At 38.0% G+C, this 16607-nt stretch overlaps 1 pseudogene; it reads right to left on the bottom strand.

Moving 5' to 3' along the window:
* Positions 1 to 937: 937 nt before the first annotated feature.
* Positions 938 to 3119, bottom strand: LOC101408123 (60 kDa heat shock protein, mitochondrial pseudogene; annotated as a pseudogene).
* Between the last annotated feature and the right edge of the window lie 13488 nt (positions 3120 to 16607).

The following is a 16607-nucleotide window of genomic DNA, read 5'->3' as shown; positions in this document are numbered from 1 at the left end:
GCTTCAAGATCCACTTTTTCTGTTACATAGCAATAGGCTGCTTGACAATAAGGCAGAGAAGAAGTCTGAGCTGAGATAGTTTTAATTGTTTCTTTCATGTTTCTTGATCCACCCCTGTCTACATTTAGTCTGATTTTTTATCTTTCCAGGTATATGAGCCAAAAGTATTTTCTTCCTTAAAATAATTTGAGTTAGACTTCTTCACTTTCACCAAAAGAGACCAGAATAATTCAATTTTCAACCTTCAGTCAGATTCAATCTTTCCCTTCCTTGTAGTCTCATTATAGTTTATAGTTTCTTCAGATATGATATTTAGGGATATTTGTATGCCTTTTCTATTTTATCAAGCTGGAAAGTAAGGACTATATCTTCTTCAACTCTGCAGCACTGCTTTCCCTGAAATTATGCTTTCCAAGCAGTTATTGAAGGAAAACTTGTAATATCCTGAAATTGATTTTAAATGAACAAAGAATTGTGGCAGGAATTCTGGTGCTCCAATAACTGAGTTCTTCTAAAACTGATACACTATCTGTTAATTTTCTCAATGACATAATAGGGAGTAAACAGCCCTAAGGTGTTAAAGTATGAAAACGTTTAATGTAGAGTCTAACATTTTTAGTATATGTAGATTAATTGTATTGAGGGTTGTGCATATGTGGCTTCCCTGTTTCTGCATGAAAATTTCTTTTTTTCTAGACACAAGAAAATATTTTCATTTTTTACATTAGTAATCAATCTGAGTGACATATTAATTGCTAGAATCAGTTACCACACAGACATAATTTCCCAGCTTTTTGCTTACCAAAATATATTGTATTTTCATATTTTATATTTATTTCCACAATTTGTTTCCTTGTATTTCCACAATTTTAATCAATAGGAATACCTATTCCGTTTCCTAATAAAGTTCACATTTTTGTGTATATATTTATGGTTATGCCAAAAAACAAATATGATTTTCTTAACAAGTAAAACTAAATTTCTTTTTTTAACTCTAAACAAATTTTTATTACACAAAGGTTGTCCCATAATTGAATACTTCTCTACTTTGTACACAATTATTCTTATTCCCCACAGGAAGGATGGTTCTTAGCTTCTCATCTGGTGATGGCAGGCAGTAAAATCCTGATTTTAGCAGAATAGTAGTAAAAATGCCTCAGTGATTTAAATTGAAAGCAGTACATTGGCACGTGGCTCTTGCACTCAGTTATCAGGAATGTACAAATGTCTTTTTATTCAAAAATATAAAATAAATTATCTGTAGGCATGGACAATGACAGCAGTAAACCATTATATGTGGTCAACTGAAACCAATAACTGATGGTTATACGGATTTTCCTTAACATCAGCCAGCCTTTTCTTCAGTAATTTCCTTCAACTGATTTTTCTGAAATTGTTGGTCAGGAGCACTGTTTGATCTTCCTCCCACAGTTCATTAATACTAGTAAAGCACAATTCTAGGAATTAGAACACGCCGCCTCTCACACCACCTTCCATTCCACACATTCTGCCTACTCCTGGGTCCTTCTCTTTAGGAATTTCAGTGACTACAACTTCTGCTGTAGTTACCAGAGAGGCCACTTCAGCAGCATCTAATCAAGCAGTTCTTACAACCTGAGTTGGATCCGTGGTTCCTTTTTCCATCATATTCACATAATCGTCAAGCATAGCATCATAACCAACTTCTGATGAACTTGGCATAATTTTCTCAACTATCAATGATCCTTCAACACCTGCATTTTTAGCAATGGTCATTGCAGGAATGAGTGTTCTCTTAATAACTTCTATACCAATTTTTGATCTTCGTTAACTGGAGTTATTGAGTCCAAGGCTGGAATGCACCAAAGCAGAGCACAAACCCTCTCAGAACAATGCCTTCTCCAATAGCAGCTCGTGTAGCATTGAGGGCATCTGTAACTCTTTCCTTTCATTCATTTCAGCACCACACATCCCACCAACTTTCAGCATAGCTGCTCCACCTGAGAGTTTTGCCAGATGATCATTCAGTTTTTCCTTTTCATATTTACTAGTTGTGATATCTAACTGCTTGATGATTTTTTGAGTACGTTTTTCAATTTGAGCCTTCCCAGCTTTTCCTTTCAAGATCACAGGTTCATCTTTGGTCATAGTGACCTCTCCAATTTTTCCTAAGTCATGAAGCTGAACATCTTCAAGATACAGCGTCAATCCTTCTTCTCCAAACACCAGACTACTAGTAGCAATAGCCTTGTATCAGGATCTTTCTATTGTCACCAAAACCAAGAGCTTTGACTGCTACAACCTGTAGACCAACTTTTAGCCTATTTAAAACTACTATACTTAGACTTTCTCCATCAACATCTTCAGCAACTATGACCAAGGGCTTACAGTGAGCACTAGCAATTTCAAGAGCAGATACAAGAGACTGGATGCTAGAAATTTTCTTTTCACTCAACAGAATATAGGCATCTTGGAATTCACATTTCCGACCTCTTGAAGTATTAATAAAGTATGGAGAAACAAACCTCCATCAAGCACGCCTTCAATAATTTCTAATTCATCATTCAGTGTTTTTCCATCCTTTACTGTAATGACATCTTTTCTTCCAACCTTTTTCATTGCATCAGAAATGATGTTGCCAATTTCTTTTTCTCTGTTTGCAGAAATGGTAGCAACCTGAGCAATTTCTTCAGGGGTGGTCACAGGTTTAGACTGCTTCTTACGTTTGGCGATTACAACATCAACAGATAACATCACACCTCTCCTGAGTTCCACTGGATTGGCATTTCTCCTAATCTTCTCAAAGACTTCCTTGGCAATGGAGCATGTCAGGACAGCAGCAGCAGTGGTACCGCCCCCAGCCTCTTCATTTGTGTCATTGGCAACATATTGAACACTTTTAGCACCAATATTTTATATTTATCTTTTAAGTCAATGGATTTTTCAATGGTCATCCCATCATTTGTTACTTTGGGACTTCCCTAGCTCTGTTTAATAATCGCTATTCTTCCCTTTGGAAGCATTTCTGGGGATGGCAGCAGGGTGTGCAGGCAGTCATGCAAACCATCCTTTGGCCAATGAGGGAAAACTAAAGTTCTTTACATTGTTATTCATTTAATCCCAAGGTATCCTAATTTAAATGTGAATACACTTAAAGAGAAGGCCTAGATGGGTAAAATTCATCTCATATTTATATTATAAAAATGACTTCGTGCCCTTAGAGTAGAAACATTTGAACACAATTTTCTATTCTAAAATAGAGTCAAAATTTGTAGTTGCAAAATAAGAACTCCTAAAGCCTACAAATAAAATGTGCATGTTATACTTTAGGTATTATCCCCGACTTTTCAAGGAGCCAGTTTTTTACCTACCCTCAGTTTTCTGAGAACTGAATTGAAACAGACTAAACTTAAAAAATAGAACAAAAAACCTTCTGTGCACTCAAAACTTAAGATACAAACTCACTCAAATAAAATTCATTAAATTCAGTAATCGAAGCTTCTCTGGCCTTAATCCAGACTACTGCTTTTCAGCAGTGTCCTTGTTCAACAAGCTTAAAAAAGCCTCTGTATTTTATATCAAACAATATATTGCTATTGATAATTAATTTTGCTTCAATAGGCCTTATTTCTCATGGCAGAAAAGGATGCAATATGTCTTCAAACAAATAATGTTAAAAAGTTTATTAATTAAAGATGGCTTTATCTACCCTGTGTTATAGTAAAACCTACTTTCCTAATTAGTTATTGTGTAAATGTTTTATATTTTTCCAAAATCTATCTATCTCTCCAATGATATTAAAGTTTGTTTCCCAAAGGCCAAAGTGTCAGTATTTTATATATATATGTGTTTATAAATGTGTGTATATGTATGTGTGTGTGTAAACTACATGCATACTTAATAACATCAAAGTATTTTTCCATAATTTTAATATTTATTTATTTTTCCCAAATCAAATGTAAGCATTGGAGGAGGGCAGGAGGTTTTGTTTTTCTTGTTTTTTTTGCTCACTGCTGCCTCATCAGGTTTTAGATCAATGCCTTCCACATAAAAGTGCAGTCAGAATATTTGTTATAATGTATGAACAAAATATACCCACTAAAGATCATCCTAATCCTGCCAATGTAGGTGAGCAAACAAAGAAATCCTTGCCTGAGAAATGCACAATGCTCACTTATATCTTTCTACCTTGCGCAGTTGGTTTGCTGCGGGATGTTGGAAGTGAGTTATCCATGCACATCCTTTAATTGTAAGCCAGGAGACCCCTCAGCTGTTGCAGCAAATTAGCCAGCAACGGGAGCAGCTCTTCCAGAAGCTGAAAGAGCCCCTGGCGAGCTGGCAGACATCTCCGATGCGGAGGTGGAGGTGGGTCCATAGGCGAGGAGACCCTGCAGAGGAACTACATCCGGGTGAGAGCGCAGGAGAAAGAAGCTATAGGGAGGCTGAAGGCCCTGGCTCCCTAGAGAACGTAGTGATTCAGGCCTACTTCGCTTGGCCTGAGAAGATCCAGGCGGGACAGCTGTCCTCCATCCTCCGCCCCAGCCCTGCCTCCTCGAAAGAGCTGGTAGGACCAGAGATGACAGATGGGCCCCTCTTGTCCTCTGTTCCAGCTCCCTGAAGCCAGATGGAGAGATGAGTGCTTGCTTCCTCCTCCTCCCAAGAGTCCCTGTGACCTCCCCGCCCGTCCTCCAGGGCGAGAGGAAGCTGGAGCCTCAGCCTCTGACCCCCCTTGGAGTGGCCCAAGTCTTTGCATCTGGGGCGAGCACGAGGAGGCCCAGGGCGCCTCCGCAGTCCGGCCTTGCCTCCAGCCTGCAGGCCTTCGCTGGGGAGGAGGAGGTCTGGTTTGCCCAGCGGGGGAAGGGGGAACAGCAGAGCCGCTCTGCAGGCTGAGACCACCCCTACCCCACAACAGAACCTTGTCTCTGATAAAGCTGTTGAAGTGAATAAAGTTTTAAAAGCCAAAGAAAAGAAAAAAAAGTGAAGGAGCCAGCTTCCCCTTGGCCGGGTGCTGGGTCAGGAAGAGAGAGCGATGCCCTGAGGCTGCTCGTCAGGGGAAAGCCTGGAGGAACAGGCAGTGACCGTCTCCTGGGACGGATTTTAGACACCTCGCAGCTGCCGGGAGGAACAGCTGGCCCGGAGGATGTGCAATGGAGCGCCTTCAACTTTGGGTTGCCGCAGCCTTGGACCCTGGCGGACTTTGGATCGCGGCCCTGGGGTTCTGCACTGGATGCCCCTGACGGTGCCCGGGGCCCTTCCGGCTCCGGGAAGGCTAGAGACCCGCGATCTATGCACGCGCACTTCACTCCCTGTTCTGGCCTGGGGGCTGTCTCCCCAGAATGGCCTTTGGGCCACCGACCTGTCCCCGCACCTGGCCCGGCCTCGTGGCGAGAGCTGCTGCACTGTGAGTCTGCTTGTGGGATTGCAGGAGGGAGGGAGGGTAGGCGTCCTCCAGGATTGGTGTTTGCCACATAGGTGGCGTGAGCCAGAGTCCTTACGAGGACAAGGAGTCTGGGAGGAGAGGACTCATTCCAGGAACCCCTCCCGACCCTGTAGACCTCCAGGTACCCCGCGAGCATCCTCTGAGCAGAGTGGTCTGGCTGCAGCGACTGGGGGCTGACTCCGCCCTTCCCTGAGCCCCTCTGAAGCTCAGTGCGTCCCCACCTGTCCCTTCCTGCCCCAGCATCAGGACCCGCCCTTACGGCCCCTACAGTCAGGTCACACGGCGCAGCCGGCCTGCACCGCCTGTCCTGTTTGCCTTCCGGAAACTCCACACCCCACCCACCTGTTCATGCCCGGGCTTTGGGCCTATAAGATTAATTCAGACTAGAGAAAAAGGCATCGTTATTTTAAAAAAAATTATGTCTGGAAATAAATGAGGTGGAATTGCAAAGCCTTTTAGATTTTCATAAATCAAAAGTTCATTCTGATTCAATTAAAAGGCAGGTGGAAGCTTGAAGGAAGAAAACAGGCAGGTCGGTCAACAAGCAAAGCAAAGGAAAAAGAATACTAAGCCCCCAAAATTGGTTCCTTCTACTTCCTTCTGTAACCTGTGGTCTAGACCCAGTAATTTTCTGGTGTGGCACCGGTCAGGGAAGAACAATTATTGCACTTTCCTCCATCATAGCTGTGCTGTGGCAAACAAGTAGTTTGCTTATCCAGCCATGACCATGTTTTCCAAACAAATCTACCAATTTAGAAATACTGGAAGTTTCTGCTCTTGCATTGACTTATTAAGCAGCAACTCCCAGAGATGTTCTTTCAAACTTTTGAAAATAAATTGCTCTGGTAGATTATTGTATATTGTCATGTCCTAGGAACTCTAGAAAGGAAGAGCCGTAAATGGAAGCCAAATAACCCCCCAAAAGCAGTATATAGGATGTAATACTCAGGAACACACATGCAGCAAACCCACTTTCACCAGATTAACCAAGGAAGTTGACGTTTACTGCTTTACTAGGGGGAGGGGGTGACAACACATCAGAACTAACAGCGCATAGCTATTCTGTGGAATGGGTCTTGAGTCATTTCATTTATCTGTTAAGTGGAATAGTGACCACAGGATGCTGGGGAACCCTTGGCTTTCTAGGCCACAGGTATTTGAATTACACATGTCTCCTGATGTAATAAAGATACTTTATCATTTTATCTTTCACCATTCTTTTAATGTTTATTTAGTGTGAGTCATTTCCTGTGCCCTGTGTGATAAATCAAGCAAGTATATGACTTTGATGGCCATAAAAATGTGTCATTCAGGTCTCTTACTGTGGCAGGCAGGTTAATTTTCTGATGGCCACCAGCTGTAGCCCTTTTGGATCCACCACTGAATCCCATGGGCTGCTCACAGTCCATGCTGCACACAGCAGAGATACTAGAAAGGGACATTTGTGCAAGACGTAGTTCTCCTCTAATGGGCAAGTTTGACTCAAAGATTCCCCATCTGCCTGGAGAAAACTTTCTTATAGATGTTCTGCAGTCTGAGGCACTTTTCACCCAGTCTCCTTCAGGGAGACAAGCAGAAGACCTGCTTTCAAGTCTGAAGGCTCTCCCAGCCTTCTCTGGCTCCCAACTCTTTTTTTCACAGGAATTTGCCCGAATATATACACCATCTTGGTATCAGCTTTCTTGAGTACCCAAGCTAACATAATGACTTTTCTAAAAATTACAAACTTAATCTCAGTTAAGAAATTGGAATTTTGAGTGCAAATTATTAGTCCATCCTCTGAACTTATTTTACTGGCAAACCTCCTCTCAACTAGCTCAAGCCTGCTGTCAATAGAAGTCTTTATTGGAATGAGGGCTAAAGTTCAATTTTTGCCTTTCTCCTTCCTTCTCCCATTCTCTAATCTTATTGTAAGTGAGCATAAGTGAGTCCATCTTGTTATGTTAAATGGCCCCAGCCCCCCCTCTGTGTGACTACTTGCTGCTCTGCACCTACTCCAAAAAAATTCACATGCTCCCCTGATTTATGGCCTCTGCTTATGTATGTATGTCCTCCCCAATAGCTTGATAAATTAAAACTTTGTTCTATGAGTTTCTCTCCAGGAACAGGCTGACCACAGGTGGGAAACACACCTACAAGGTAACCATCACAGCTGACAGAAGAATGGAACAATGTGATGCCGGGAGCCTGGCACACCTGGAGACCAACATCCCTGGACCCCCTCCTTACTGCCCATTTTCCCTGTGTAACTGCCTCAAGATTGTGTAATCTCTGAAGATGGTTTTTTGAGACATTAGTCTACCATCTTCCCTGTTATGCTGGTTAATCAAATTAAAACTTCATTTCTTGATCCCTAACTCACTGTGATTATTTGGCTGTGATTGTGGCTAGCAGAGCAAGCCCATTGCTTAGTAACATTATTAGCCAGTTTCTGTGCAGGGATGTGGGAAAGAAATGGAAGAGAATGGGAACGGAACAGGAAAGGATTTTCCACTGGAAGCCAGCTTCTTACTCTCTGGGACTGACAGATGCTTAAAGCTGACTCTGTTGAGGAGTCTTTTCTGGGGACATTCAAAGGTTCCCTTTTAGGCCCCTTTTTCTACAATATCTTTGACCTAGGCAGATGCAATTTATCCCAGTCTTTAGGAATCTTGCATCACCCCAGTTCCTTTCTGCTGGAATTCCTCCATCCTTTAATAGATACACACTGTGGTCCTGCGATTTATAATAAGAAATATATATTTGGTCTTCGTCCCCATTTCTGGCACGGAGCTCCTAAAACCATTGGAATTTCCTAAGTGATAAGAGCAATAAAGGTGTTTCAACTACACCTGAGTTTATGTTAATGAGGTGCTTGGAAAGCACCTAAGGATGCTAAGGGGCATCCTAAGGATGAGGGCTGGTTGCCAGGGGAACCAACTACCTGATTAGAGGTTTGGAACTTTCAGTCCCTGCCTTCCGGGGAGGGGAGAGGAGCTGGAATTTGGAATCAATTGCCAATGGCCAGTGGTGTAATAAATCATGCCTATGTAATGAAGCTTCCATAAAACCCCAAAAGAACAGGGGTCAGAGAGCTTCTGGGTTGGCGAACACGTGCAGATGCAGGGGGAATGGAGTTCCCAGAAAGCATGGAAACTCTGTGCCCCTTCCCACATACCTTGCCCTATGCGTCTCTTCCATCTGGCTGTTCCTAAGTTATATCCTTTATAAACCAGTAATCTAGTAAGTAAAATGTTTCTCTGAGTTCTCTACAAATTAAATGAACCTGAAGAGGGGGTCATGACTCTGGAAGGGCTTGAGAAAGAAACATTATTTCTCTCTTGTGGGCTCAATCTGGTTTATAGGAAATACTGAGGTAAGCCTGGTCTTGATGAATGCCAGAAATGCAGGCCTATCCTAATGCAGCCATCTCCCTCAGGCTGTCACAGCCCACTTGAGCTTTTGCTAGCCTGAGACAAGGACAGGTTCTCTGCCTTCCTCTGCAGAGTTACAGGAAATCACTTCAACCACCCTTCTGAGATTGAGGTAAGGAGGCAGCAGACCCCACCGCTCTGCAATGCTCACAGACTGCAAGAGCTCTGATCAAACAGTTCTCATCAATAAATCTGTCTTTCTCCCAAATCTGTCTATTTTCTGACTGCAGCAGGGGTTTGTTAGTTGTGACAAATAGTTCCTTTGAAAATTTCCAAGAGATAATTTTTCCCCTCATCTTCAAATTTAACATTTATCATGTTCATAGTTCCTTGTATACATTTACAATAAATACACATTATATTACTTGTAGATGATTACAATTCACCTGGAGATGGAAGATGAGCAGCAGATTGGAGACAGCTATTTGGAGTTTCTTTCTTCTTTCATGTTCACAGAAAATTGCTGAAAGTACTTAGGAATATTTTGCTGGGTAACTAGGCTTTAGAAATAAAATGCAGGGTAAATGACAGGTAAATACCTGAGTCAATGGAGTTTTTAGATGTAATTGGATTATTATATTCCCTTTGTGACGAATATTTTACCCAGGATAGTATTAATTAAGATTACATTTAATAATTTGGGAGTTTCACAAGATGAGTATTTTGGGGTTATTTGTGTCCCAATAGGGATTGGGTATTAATTAAGAAAAAAAGACAAAAAGAAAGGAAAATAAGATTAAGTTGATTTAAAGGAAAGGATAGTTAAACAAGATGGTGAGAATGGTTGCAGATTATTAATCATAATAACATAGGAATTCCTCTAGCTCAAGGAGTAATACTTTTGCTTTTGAATAAAACTGCTAATATATTTTTAAGAATTTTAATTCTCTCCTTCCATATGATGCTATCATTTAAGACTTGTAAATCATATGATTTATGAATATATATTAGCATAAGGAGTTTTGAAGTACAAACTCTAATCACTTCTCTAATCAATTGTTTTATAATAGAGAAAAATTGAAATATTGTGTTATGCAATATTTCCCAAGTTAAATGTTTATGTAAAAGTTCAGCTATGAACATGTGCAGGAACCTTCAAATTATTGCTTGAAAATTCTATGTAATTTTAAGGGTAAATTTTCTAGAAATACTATATGCAGAATGCCTATATATATATATATATATGAATATACATATATGAATATATATATATTTCAATTTTTTGTTATTGTGCTTGAAAGAGTGGACAAATACCTCTCCAGGATGCAGCTCCATCATGCTACTTAACCTAATCTTTTCATCTACTCAAGTTAAACTCACTTTTTGATAGTTCTCATATTCCAACTGGAGCAGGTTACCGACTTGACTTAGTAACATTTACCCTTAGTCTACAAGGCTTTTCTCTAAGATATGTATCTTCTACATTAATCAATTGTGCAAATTCTTGCTAACATTTTTTATATTCTTGCTCTGGGTAAACAAGAGTCAATACAGCAACTCTTTTCTTAAAGGAGTTTTTGTCTAATCAACAAAAGAAATCATCTGATACATCACTTATAACAAAGTTGGATAAATATTGTAATAGGGATAGGCCCCACCCCTTGGGGGAGCACATGAGAGGAGTGAGTCTCCCCTATTGTTACAAATGAACAATATATGTGAGAAAGTGTATATGATAACAGGTTTTACCAATTTGAGGACAATTTCCCCTCAGATACAATACCTGTAAATAACAATCAAATTTTGTTCCCAAGATGTGTATGTTGATTTGTGAGCTTACTTAGGGATTTACGCCCTTAAGTAAACTCATAAAAATTATTTGACCCATAATGTACCTTTAGTAGAATGAAAACAATGTGATATGGTTTCAATAGTACCAATTAACAGAAAGAAAGTAAAATTGAATAACTGATTTAAATACATATAAATATGTTTATCTTGAATGCTAGCAAGTAATATAGAAAAAGCTTAAAGGGAGAAGGATGGTTAGGGGAATGTAATTTAAAAGAAAATGAAACACGTAAAGAGGCAGTATAAAATAGCGCGTTAAGTGTTCAGGTTTTGGAGTCATAGTCTTTGGCTTGGAATCCTGTCCCTATAACTTACTAGCTCTGTGACTTTAGAGAATTGTTTTATGTTCCTTTCTTTCTGGTTCTTTTTCTGTGAAATGGAGAAGATAGGTTGAATCACATGAAATTGTTATATGTGGTTATTTTATTTTTTATAGCTTTATTGAGGTATATGTAATTTATAATAAACAACACACATTTAAAGTGTACAGTTTGATGGGTTTTTATAAATACATATTACCTAAGAAACCATTGTCATTATCAAGATGTAAACATAGCAGTCAATCCAAAAAGTCTTCTTGTGACCTTTTTAAACCCATGTCTCCCTATTTCTCATCTCCAGGAGAGCACTGGTTGACTCTCTGTCTCTATGGATTAGTTCGTGTTTTCTAAATTTTTTTTTCATGAATGGAACCATCGCAGCATGTCCCCTTTTGGTCCAGATTCTTTCATTCAGCATATTTTGAGACTCATTCATGGTTTTGCGGGTATCAAAAGTAATTGCTGACTAGTATTTCATTGTTTGGATATTCCACAATTTGTTCATTCATTCAACTGGTGGTGGAAATTTTGGTTGTTTTCTGTTTTAGGTGATTATATATATACAGTTGCTATAACCATTTGCATACAGAAAACAATAGAAAAAAGCAATGAAACAGTTATTTCTTTCAAATGAGCAACAAAATTAGGAAAGAGAAGACACAAATCTCCAACATCAGGAATGACAGCTGCTCTCCTACATACACAATGAGAAGAATAAGGGAACATTATTTATACCCGTCTACCAATAAATCTAGTTAACTAAATAAAATGGAAAAATTTCTTGAAAGACAAAAATTACCAAAGCTCATTCAAGAAAAAGTAGATACACTGAGTAGTCCTATATCTATTGAAGGAATTGCTTTCATAGCAAAAAAACTTTCCATAAAAAGACCTTTACCCATAGATGGCTTCATAGATGATTATAGCAAATATTTAAGAAATAATACCAATTCTACCTAAATACTTCTAGTAAACTGAAAAAGAAAGAGTACTACACAATATATTTTATGAGACTAGTAGTACTCTGATACCTGAACTAGATGAGACATTACAAGGAACAAAAAAAATACGGAAGAACAAAATCCTCTATGGACCTAGACGCAAAAGTCCTTAACAAAAAGTTAGCATATCAAATCCAGTAATATATTAAAAGATCAGTACATCATGACCAAATGGGGATTATTCTGGTAACACAAGATTTGTTCAATATTCAAAAATCAATCAATGTAATTCACTATATTCACAGACTAAAGAAGAAAAACCGTATGATTGCCTTGGTAGAAACATAAAAAGCATTTGGCAAAATTCAACCTTCTTTCATGATAAAAACTTTTGCTCTAATAAAAGATAGCTATGTAAAACCCACAGCTAACATCATACTCAATCATAAAGACTGAATGTCTTCCCCTGACATGGGGAATGAGGCACCGATATCCACTCTAACCACTTAGATCAACATTGTATTGAAGGTATTAGACAATGTAATATGTAAAAAAACAAAATAAAGGATGTACAGATTGGAAAGGAAAAATTAAAAAATTGATTTGCAAGCAGTCTGATTTTCTAAATATTAAAGAATCTACAGAAAATGTATCATTTGACAGTTTGACTCCCAAAAGAATAATTCTCTTGTTTTATCCTAATAATAATAGACTCTACCTCAAAAGTTATGAGGAATTGACATATCTGTATATGTTAATATACATATAGCATTTATCATAGTGTCTGTTCCAGAGGAAGTAATCCATAACTGTTAGCTAATGCTTTTTGTAGTTCATAAAATTTTATATCGTCAGCAACACTTAGAAACAGCAACGTAATGCAATTAAAATTGAAAAAGAGAATTAATGATCAGAGAAATAAATATAAGAAATGAAATATTGTGGCAGGTTAAGGGTTAGTTTAAAAAAAAATAATCTCTGAGAGATGAGTAAAAACTTTGGCTCTGAGTTTCTTAGCAATTAATCCTAAAAAGTAAACCTCCACTGTCATCACGTTTATCAATATCCATACCATTTCATCACGTTTTTTAAAACACATAAAGATGCTAATGAGAAGCACAACCAATTTGGTTACTGTGACCCAATAGGATATTTCTGGGCCCTCTTATTAAGGACACAGTGCAATTTAGTGACCACAACCCAAACAATCTTTTATGATAAATAAAATGGCAAATTTTTGTTTATTATCTTAGGCTTATAGGGTTTTCCCATTTTATAGACAGAATCTCTGTAAGCTATTTGTACATTGCATAATAATGAGTATTTAGCAATAATGAGCAGTAGTAATGTCAGCAATTATAATTCAGATAGTGCTACATACCAGGCACTGTTGTATGCTTTACATATATTAATTCATTTACTATTTGCAACCATATCATGAGGTAGTTACTGTTATTGTCTCTTTTAAAGATGAAGAATTGATGCACAGAGGGGTTGAGTGATTTGGCTAAGGTCACAGAGCTTGCAAGTAGTAGAGAGAGAATTCAAAGGCCAGGCTGTCTAGTTCTAAAGGCCACTATTTATCTTAACTATACTGTACTGCCTCATCTCTTCTTCCTTTTCATAATTTAGTAGTGCAGTTTTGTTTCCATTGTTGATATGATTACACATCTCTGATACTCTCCAGTAGACTCATTTACTTGTTCTGGTCATTCAGAACGGAGAAACTTGCTCCTTTGAATTTTCTGTCCTAGGTCCATGTAGGTAAAATTGATTAATCTGATGATATGAGGGCAAGAGAGTGTAATGTTAAGCACACAGGATCTTGAGCTATACTTTCTAAATGTATGTTCCTATTCAGCTACTTACTAACTCAGTAACGTTAGATGAGACATACAACCTCTCAAAAGGTTATTTTCTTCATGTGTAATTTTTGAGATAACAATAATAATCTCATAAGAGTTACATGAATCAAGACACAATTAAGATAAGTAGATAATTGTTAGTTGCGGAGGACGGAGGGAAGGAGCTGCTGCGTAAATTTGCTGAGGATACATAAATAGGAAAAACCATAAAAATAATTCCTGCTCTCTTCCTTGCATTATTTATCCTGGAATTAAGTAGCTATTTTTGCATCTTTGTTTAGGGTGGGAAATAAATTATTTTAAAATACTAATATTTTGCTTTTCAGTTCTTTCCTCTACCAAATAATTCCTAAAATATACGCAGTAGGGTGTTTTTATGTAAGAATACCCACTTTATCAATGCACTGTAGTTCATATACATTGGAAACAAAAGACATAGCAATTACTCCTGAATAACACTTAACATGCTCTATTCTATTTTACCTGCTATGGGGCAGTCACCTCACCTAGAACAATTGTTACAAATAAATAACATGAGACATGACATATAGGATTGTACGCATAAAGAATTTAGAGCTGTCTGGCACATGCTAAGTGTCATGCAGAGAATAATTGGTGGTAGTGGCAGTAGTAGAAGGAGCCATAGCGATAGTGGTGGCTGTTTCATGAGACTGCAGGGGGTGGGTAAAGACAAGAACAAAGTGATTTACTCTTGGGTCTACAGCACCTGGTAGCTTAAAAAGGTTTGTTGAATAAATGGATAACTTCATGAGTGGACAGAGAAATATTTAAATACATGGTACACTACATTCTTCTATACCTTCTTCTGTGGGATAACTAAATTTGAAGAAAAGTAGAAATATAGTCAGGTTTAGTTTTCACCTAATCTTCAAGAATATTATCATTTTTGTCCCAAAGAACTGGAAGCAGTACATCCGTGTCCATAAATTCCAAGGGAAGTTAGAGAAAATACTAAAGAACTGAATATTGTCTTGTTAAAGGCTCAGAACTGGGAAAAGCTATGAAAGTTTCAAAGGTTACAAGAAAATCGATTCTGATTTATCCTGTCTGTGATATAGGGCTTCGGAAAAGGTAATAAAAACAGCATCATTTATTTAAAATAAAGATTTGTATCTATTTTGTTTATGAATTTTAATTTACAAATGGTCTTTAATATTTTTCTGTGAAACTAGTGTTATGTCACTGTTATTTACCTAAAGTTCTCACTGACATATGATAATTCAAAATATATAGTGGCTTCATTTATATTTTCTCAGAATTTTTATAGTAAAAAATATGCTATTTTTTTTGCTTGAGGTCTTGGATATATTATTCAAAGGGTAACATGTATTTTACTAATACGCTTATCAAATGCTATGGGTGGTAAAACATTTTCGAATAAGTTATAAAAAACAGATTGAAATGGTCCTTCTGAGATACAATAGATAATTACTCTGATTAAGAAAACACTTTATCTGCTGTTGTTTGTATAATACCAGTGACACAATAATCAAATAGCAGACGAAATTTAATCCAAAACTTCTCAATGGTTTCTTTTGTAAAACTTATGCCCAAATAATCTTGTAAAATTCTTGTAAAGGCAGTAATATCTGCAAGGCCATTGTCAATGACAGAAAGTTCACAGAGGCAGTGATTTGTTACATTGCTGAGATAATCGTAATGGGCGCCTAGTGTTCATCTTTGGAGAAAACATCTTTAAGGGTCAAAACATGGTCAGGTAATGGACTTTGTATAAGGACAAATCGATGAATAACTGTCTCAATATTTACAGATGGATAAAAAAATGGTGGTCAGTAGAAATCACAAATTCTATAACAACGATCTCGCCACTAGTTTTTAACAGGAAACTTGAAAGAAGCCACAATAGACTCAGTGAAGAGCCCAACACTTTTAAGTGCTTATTCTGTAAATCACAGGAAGTATTTTCTTTGCTGGAAACTAATTTAAGTAAAAATATAGTGTCATAAAAATCATACAGTTTAAAAAGTTGATCGATATTGTGTAGAGTCCCTCAAGGTAAGGCATTTAGGAAGGCAAATTCAAGGATATGGAGACATATATTCTTAAAATAGTGTGTGCTGCCTTGACCTTAATATGCTTCTTTTAAATATAATAAAGAAAAAAGGTAAACAACAACAACAATAAAACAATTGATTATCCATTACATGCTGGGAATTGTGTCAGATATTTAGATATGCATCATTTTGTTAATCCTCGTGAATTTCATTCATTAGTTATTGTTTTTGTATTAGGAACTATTTAAATGATGAACTGAAAGAAGCTGGGCCTTTTGAAAAAGAAGAAAAGTAGCCTGTGAGGAGATCAGGGAGGTAAATGATTGAAAGGACTTTGACATTTACCCAGTGTCAGAGGAAGCCTTTGGAGTATTTTAACGAGTGATATGATCTGGTTTATGTTTTGACAAGATTACTCTGGCTGTTGTGCTGAGAGGAGATTGAAGCATTGAAGCCTCAATCCAGGTTAGAAATGATGGTGGCTTGCACCAGGCAAATAGCAGTGGACGTGGTAAGAAGGGATTGGATATTTTATTTTTGCAAAACAGAGGCAAAAAGATGTGCTGAAACAGCACATGTAAGCTGTAAGAGAAAGACTGGCGTTGACTATGTTGCTAAGGTTTTGGCTTGGAGATGGGGTTTTTAATTAACCGAGAAGGGGAAGTTGTATGAGAAGCAGGTTTAAGGGTGGAGAAGAACAGTAGGAGAACAGATGGAGAGGAACAGTTCAGGGGGTGTGGAGTTCCTGTCAACTAGGAAATTGGATAAGTTTGGAAATATCTGGTGGCTAATTGGATAGATTAATCTGCTCAGAACACAGAG

The sequence above is a fragment of the Ceratotherium simum genome, chromosome 17 (genome assembly GCF_057802395.1).
Source record: "Ceratotherium simum simum isolate JZ-2026a chromosome 17, ASM5780239v1, whole genome shotgun sequence".
Lineage (NCBI taxonomy): Eukaryota > Metazoa > Chordata > Mammalia > Perissodactyla > Rhinocerotidae > Ceratotherium > Ceratotherium simum.
Note: the sequence above shows the minus strand (reverse complement) of the source record. Positions and strands in the feature narration are given on the sequence as shown.